The sequence below is a fragment of the Emys orbicularis genome, chromosome 12, assembly GCF_028017835.1.
Source record: "Emys orbicularis isolate rEmyOrb1 chromosome 12, rEmyOrb1.hap1, whole genome shotgun sequence".
NCBI classification, from domain to species: Eukaryota; Metazoa; Chordata; order Testudines; family Emydidae; genus Emys; species Emys orbicularis.
The window spans coordinates 15,214,409-15,222,585 of record NC_088694.1 but is presented as its reverse complement, the minus strand read 5'-3'; positions in this window follow the sequence as shown (position 1 = coordinate 15,222,585).

The window sequence follows — 8,177 nt, the reverse complement described above, 5'->3', positions numbered from 1 at the left end:
CTGGGAGGGTCACCAAAAATGGGTCAGTCATGATAATTATTAAATAATTACAATACTGCAAAAAGTAGAGTAGGTAACAAAAATAAAAAAAAATTGGAATTTGAAAAACTACCAACAGAGAACAAAAACCTCTTTCAAAGGATATGCATTTGCCCAAGTATAATCTCTCTGCTGTTTATTTCTACCACTTATTACATCACATCTAAAGAGAGGCACTGGTCTTGCAAACAGATCCATACCAGCAGACCTGCTGGAACCATTTAGAGTCCCACTGAAATCAATGTCCCTATGTGTGGATTTGGTCACAGGATTGGACCCCCTAGTTGGAGCCCCATAGAAGTAAATTGGAGCCTTAGTTACTGATCCTACAAAGTGTTCTCATGAGTGGAGGTTGGCTGTGCCCACTCTGAACCCCACTGTCAGTGGCAGCAGGGATCTGCACAGGGGTAGAAGCTTCTGATGCAGAACTCCTTGCATGACTAAAGGCTTAAAATAGATGATAAACTCTTTAGGGCAGGGGCCCTGCCTTTCTGTTTGCGCTGCAAAGCATTCAGAACCCTTTGAGTCCCATAACCATGATGAATAACAATATTGTTATTGCTTAAAGTATTTTATTTTATAATTTGAGAGGTGGAAAGATAACCTAGTAGGTAGGGCCCTGGACTAGTACTCACACAATCTGGCATCAGTTCCTGGCTTTGCTACAGACTCTTTGCATGAGAGTGGGCAAGTCACTTAATCTATTGTGTGCCTCAGTTTCCTACCTGTAAAACAGGGATGGGACTTCCTTACCTTGCAGGGACATTGTGAGGATAAAAATCCATTGATGATTGTGAGGGGCTCAGGCCAACGTTCTCAGAGGAATTAAGGTACCTAAATCCCTTTGAGGATGTGGGTCTCAGATACTATGGTGATGAATGCCATACAATTTATAGATAGGAGAGGCAATATATATAAGAAACAATGATATATAAAGATACAAGAAAAATTATTACAGACCATTGTACAACATTAGGGTCATTTTAATAGTTCCTTTACAATAAAACCTGCAAATTTGTTTATTTCAAAACATCTTTTAGTAATACAATATAGCATTTGTTATAGTCAAAGGTTTATTATTCAAAATTTATTCACCAAAAATATGACCTACTGTACACCAGTGAACTCTTTGTGATATTTCTAGAAAGTGGAGTGTGTGTGGGACAGTCACATAAAGATTTTGACTCAGCAGACCAAGGTACACAGTGCATCATGATGATCTAATTATCTATTTATTATCTTAGGTTTTTCTTACAGTGTTTCTTACTGGGATCTTGTCTAGCATTTAGCAAAAGGTAATGGAAACCACAGAAGTAGGTTGTTGCACACAGGGCCGGCTCCAGGCACCAGCTTAACAAGCAGGTGCTTGGGGCGGCCAAGGGAGAGGGGCGGCACCTGCGGCAATTCGGGGGCGGCAGGTCCCTCGCTCCCTCTGGGAGCGAAAGACCTGCCGCTGAACTGCCGCCACCGATCGCGGCTTTTTTTTTTTTTCCAATTGCCCTGCCGCCGATCGCGATCGCGGCTTTTTTTTTTTTCCAATTGCCCCGCCGCCGATCGCGATCGCGGCTTTTTTTTTTTTTTTGCTTGGGGCGGCAGAAATGCTGGAGCCGGCCCTGGTTGCACACATTGTAACTTCCGAAGGCTGAGCCTATTACACACTCCAAAGGCTACTGCATCACTCCATTCCACCGTTCTCTCACCCTGTGGGGGGTTAGTGAACATGTAGAATCAGGGAACAGATTTTGATTTTTAGGGTGAGCAGCAGGGTTATTTTGTGTGATGTCTCCCTGACAAATAAATAATTGCTGTACACCATCCTGATCCTGACACAACAGGATCTCAGGTTCTCTGTATAATAATGTAAATATAAAATCACTTATCAGAAACACCATATATACTGATATATAACAAAAGAGATTAACTCAGATTTAAAGTTATTCTGATCAGAAAGAATCGTCGTGGAGCATTTATTCCAGTCCTGTGTAGTTGTACAAACAGAAGCTTTAGTTTCAGCCAATTTTATATTTTTAACTAACAGTTTGAAATGCTCTTAGTTTGCAAAGTGTGTCCAGAGAAAATAGATTGTTAAACAAAATTTAGATAGATAGATTAGATATTTACACTGGTGAATTTTATTCTCCCTATATATTTTTTGTTCATTACATAGAGGTGACATTACATGTAACACCACTGAGCCAAGTGACAACATATTAAACACACTATTTTATGTACCAAACTGGGGGGGGGGCGGGGATAGCTCAGTGGTTTGAGCATTGGCCTGCTAAACCCAGGGTTGTAAATTCAATCTGGGGCAAAAGTCAATACTGGGTCCTGCTAGTGAAGGCAGGGGGCTGGACTCAATGACCTTTCAAGGTCCCTTCCAGTTCTATGAGATAGGTATATCTCCATATATTATTTATTTTTATTATATTTTAAGGAAAGGCAAACTTTTGTAGTCAATCCACTGTTTAAGATAGGCAATTTATATGAAAGGATTTGTTATAAGCTTTAAAAAAAAAATGGGTGAAATCCTTATGAGCATGTGGAACTCATTGCTACAAGTTAACATTGTCAGAGACAGGATACTGAACTAGATGATTCACAGTTTTGGTCTAAGCAGGAAATTATTATGGTCCTAAAAGGCCACCTAAAAATGAAATTGATCAGGACACAGACAAACTTGACAAGTGTGCTGAACCGATGACCTCATGGGAAAAAATATATTTCCACCACTATAAACAAATATTGTCCTGTATTCTCTGCTGTTCTACTATGAACAGCTCTGCTCATTGCTGAGTAGAAAATGGTTAAAAAATATTTTTGTTGAAATCTTGAATTTCAATAATAAAATAAAATAATAATGATAAATAGGAAACAACATTTTAATGAAAAAATTTATTGGGGTAAGTTGCACTAGTGTTAGTCCCATTACACATCAGCGCAGCATGTTTACATTAGAGGTTTGCACCAGTGGAGCCATATCAGATTCACTATACTAATGCACATTTTCCCTGACGTGGATAGTCCATAAGGGAGTAATCTACACAGACACTGGTGTAATCTGCACATTGAGGGTCCTGGAGGGTAAAATGGTTTACATCTAGTGACATCTTCCTGCAGGGGCGCTGGAACAATTTGTATAGTGGGGGTGCTGGGAGCCATTGAACCAAACTGTAAACCCTATATATGGTGGAAACCACTTCAAGCCAGGGGGTGCAGCACCCCCAGCACCTATGTCTTCCTGTTACTTTTCCTGTTACCTTCCTCTCCCTAGCATGGCAACATATACATTGCTGCAACTTACTTGCTAGGTAAATGACCCCAGTCCAGACTCCTTGGGCTTACTTCCACTACACTATGTTCTGTTACCCTTTTTTGAACATGGCTGGGAAGACTCAAGTTAGCGGATATGATGCTAGCCATGACTTTGTAGTCAATGTAAACAAGGATAAATTATGTCAGCACTGAGCCAGTTGCACAAGATTAAGTCTTGAGATTTAGCCTGCCCCTCACTGAAAAATGGGTGGCTTCCAACCCAAGTTAAAATGGAGTCTAGGTTCTAACCCCCAACCCCAGATGAGTAAGCTAGCCTGGACTTAAATGCACCCCCAAACCCTGGTCAGAGGTTTTACTGTGTAGACAGGAGGGGGTTAAGGCTAAAACTCTGGCATTAGCACAGGGTAACTTGCAGTGTAGGCATACCCACAGAGGTTCAATTTCAGAAGTGGTTAGTGAGTAGGGTAAATTGCATATTGGTAAATACATGTAGCTCTAAAGAAATCGAAATCTAACTGAATCTAATGGCTTGTATACACAGGAACATTTTACCTGCTATACCGGTATAATTATACCAGTGTAGTTAACCCAACATGATTATACCAGTATAAATCCCTATGTGAACACTCTTATTCTGGTATAGGAATATTGTTGTTTTTTTGTTTAGCTCAACTACTCTGAAAAAGGCCAGAATAAGAGTGTTCACAAGGGGGTTATAACCATATCAGTTTAAATTAATACCTTAGCTTATACCTGTATAACATTCCCATGTAAACAAGCCATAAGGGAATGGATGAAAGTCCAGCTGGATGTAACTTATATAAGGAGGACACTGAAGGAAGGCATATATATCCAATTTTGCACTAGTAGGTTAGGGGGTGTGATTTTTTTTTTTTACTGATTCCAGTACAATCCTTAGTGTGGATGCAGTTATATTGGTATAAAGGTACTGCCTTATAGCAGTATAACTTATTCCCCTTTCCTATGGACCTAGTTATACCTATTTCACTGTGCTCACACTCAGGGGCGGCTCTATGTTTTTTGCCGCCTCAAGCACGGCAGTCAGGCGGCTTTCGGCGGCACCTAACTATCTTAGGAACTTTTGAAAATCCGAGACTAAAATATTTCAGATGTAAAATATTTAACAAGTCAAGTAATCAAGAGTTGCCAAATATTTAGTGGTAACTATCCTCCATATTCTTCCCATGTCACCTAATAAATGTAACACAGCTGATGTAACCGAATCATTCAAGTACATAAGAACATAAGAATGGCCATATTGAGTCAGACCAATGGTCCATTTAGCCCAGTATCCTGTCTCTGACAGTGGACAGTGCCAGATGCTTCAAAGTGAATGAACAGAACAGGGAAATTCATCCCTTTTGTCCAGTCTCAGCTTTTTGGCAGTCAGAGGTTTAGGGACACCTAGAGCATGGGGCTGCATCCCTGACCAGCTTGGGTAATAGCTATTGATGGACCTACTGTCCATGAACTAACTAATTGTTTTTTGAATCCAGTTACACTTCTGGCCTTCACAACATCCCCTGGCAACAAGTTCCACAGGTTGACTGTGTGTTGCATGAAGAAGTACTTCCTGGTATTTGTTATAAACCTGCTGCCTATTAATTTCATTGGGTAACCCTGGGTTCCTGTGTTATATGAAGGGGTCAATAACACTTCCTTCACATCATTCATTTTACAGATCTCTATCATCTCCCCCCTTAGTCTTCTTTTTTCTGAACTGAACAGTCCCAGTCTTTTTAATCTCTTCTCCTATAGAAGCAGTTCCATACCCCTAATCATATTTGTTGCCCTGCAGTGTACCTTTCCCATTTCTACTATATCTTTTTTTGAGATGAGATGACCAGCATTTCACACAGTATTCAAGGTGAGGGTGTGTCATGGATTTATATAGTGGCATGATATTTTTTGTCTTATTGTCTATCCTTTTCCTAATGGTTTCTAACATGCTGTTAGCTTTTTTGACTGCCACTGCCATAAGCACTATCGATTTATAACTAGTTGTTGTTAAATGTGAGCAGCTCTGATTTCATTGATTAAAGCTTTTTGATAAGAGATGGCTCAGTTGCTTGGTAATCAGGACTCTGTACAGTTATGCAAGAGCCCCAGATTTCATGTCCACCCCTGCTTCATAAACTGGGGTGTGTGAAGTGGGATCACATCATGCTGCAGTTACAATTTAGAAGTGGGGTTGACGTGGCTCCTGTGGGAGTCATGCCCCACTCTGCTTAGCCATCAAATTGACGACCACGTGATTCAGCCGCTTGAGAGGCAAGGAAGGGGTCTAAAATGGGGGGGATCTTCAGAATTCCATTAGGGACATGGAGATAAACATGGTAAACTGGGGAGAGCTTCTACACAAGGATGATATAGAATCAAAGAACTATAGGGTTACAAGAGTAAGTTAAACTGTTGGCTAAAATTCCTAGTTATCCTCTTAGCTCTTTTCTTACCACTCTCTCCTATATTCAAAGCAAACAACTCCTCAGATACTAAAACATTATTTTTATAACTGCAAGTAGCAGACCGTGTTTATTCTGGGTCATGTCTGTTCAGTTACACCTGGGATGAATTTGACCCATGACGTCTAAGACAGGAAAGGGTAAGTTAGGAGCTCTAGGGTTTCCATTTAAGTAAACTAAAGAGTAGCATAGGAATTGTAATATTTTGAAAGACACTCCAACTGGCTCCACAGCCAAGAGGAATGAGAAGCATGTGGGCTAGGCAGGTAAACAAACAAATCTGTGGATGTTTGTTAAAATGCTCAAGTGTTTCATCTAGGCAAGAGTAAACATTATCAGCTCTATTTCTTAGAGAATGAAAAGTCACCTAGTGCAATGTCTTCGATCAGATGGATGACGTGATTTAGATAAAGTTTAGACCCAACTCCAACCAAAACTTTACATGAGTTTGTTTTTTTTGTTTTTTTTAAATCTGGTTAACATCTTTCCCCCCCCTCCATTATTTTTCATTCTCCAGCACCTCTTTCTTAATTTCCAAGTTACTGGTGAGATTGGAGGGAAAATACTAACATGCCGCAAGTAAGGCTGGTTTATAGTATTTCAGGACCAACTGGAACCTGGCAGGAAGTCATGGGAACTTTGTGAGAAAACCTTTTTCCCACAATGTACATTGCACTTTACAGGATTGAGCCCCAATTAATGAAGCCTCACTATCCCCTTATGCAGTAAATAACGGTTATCCCCATTTTATAGGTGAGGAAATGTAGGGACAGAGGGTTATAGGAGTCATCCAAATTCACAGAGTAAGTCTGTTAAAGAAGTAGGAATAGGTATGTCTACACTGCAATTAGACACCTGCAACCTGAATTGGGCTCATGAGGCTTGGCTAAAGGGCTGTTTATTTGTGGTGTAGACATTGGGGCTGAACCTACAGTGGAGCTCTGGGACCCTCTCATCTCACAGGGTCCAAGAGCCCGGGCTCCAGACCGAGCCTGAACATCTACACCACAGTTAAAGAGCCCCTTAGTCCGAGCCCAGTGAGCCCGAATCAGCTGGCACAGGCCAGCTGCGGGTTTTTAGTTGCAGTGTAGACATACCCTAAGGGGCTTTGACTGAAAGCCTTGTCTACACTGCAAAGATGTACCATGTTTGAATGGGATTGTGAACTATTTGTTAGATAACATAATGCTGAACACAAATTAGCAGTCAATGGAGACTAAGACAAACCTGGTTCCTCCTCCTAATAGTATTTAGTATCATAGTTCAACTAAAATAATCCTTGAAGCTTGTTTTCACAGGGAAATATAATGATACCACTATAGGTAAATGGCTACAACTCCCCAAGTGGGCACTGTTATTTTTATAGCTAGAGCAGTATAATTATCCCAGTATGGTTCTACTAGTAAATTTCTCCATATAGACAAGTCCTAAGTCAGATATTTTAGTGCTAAGGTGCTTCAACTTGAGCCTACCTGAACATTGTCTGCAGTACAGCTTGCCCTGTTGCTACCCCCACAATAGCGGTGAATTACAAGCCCATTTTGGGCAATATAGACAAGGCTCAGCAGTTCTGCCTAAAGAATGAAAATTACTTGTAAGGTGTAATGTGACTTGGAAGAGCTTGAAAAGCCTGTATGGTTCAGGTCTGGCTAATTCTTACTTGCTGGGATGGATGAATGCTCTATGTGACCAATCAGCATTTCTGTGATTTATAGTAACATTATGTAGCATATGTGTCATCGAATAAAAAGTAATGTGAAAGAGAGAAGTCGAACATGAGTAATAGAAGAATAGTTTCTGGTTAGCAAGAAACAGAGTTCTTTTATCCATAGAACACTGGTGTTTTCCAGATGGCTAGCAAAACGATGCTTTGGCAGATGTTTCTGCTGACATTAATGTACATTCTCCAAAGGTTAATATATTTGCAATGAAAAAAAAAATCTGTCAATTTTTCTCTACAAGGAGTTTTTAAATCTACTCATCATTAAGCTATCTAAAGTCTCAGCTACACTACAAGTGAATTCATGTTTGGGGACCTCATTAAAACATGGATGTCTCCCCACATGATTCATGCACAGTTCAGTACCAGCCAAAATCTGGCTTCCACACAATTATAAAAGCAAGGTTATGTCCCATCTACACTGCAAAATGGTGTTGGTGGACAAATGTGTTGGAACTGGGACAAAGTTGAATTTGTAGCAAAGTTGGTACTATAGGCCTAGTCTAAAAGAGCCTGACAATTGAATTTAAAAATCTGTTTTCAGACATGGTTTATATACAGTTTTGGCCAAACAGGGCCCTGATGCTGTTTGATCAGCTACTGCTGATGGTGCCAAACAGTGTTAAAGCAGATTTCAAAGCCTATGCTTTACCATGTCT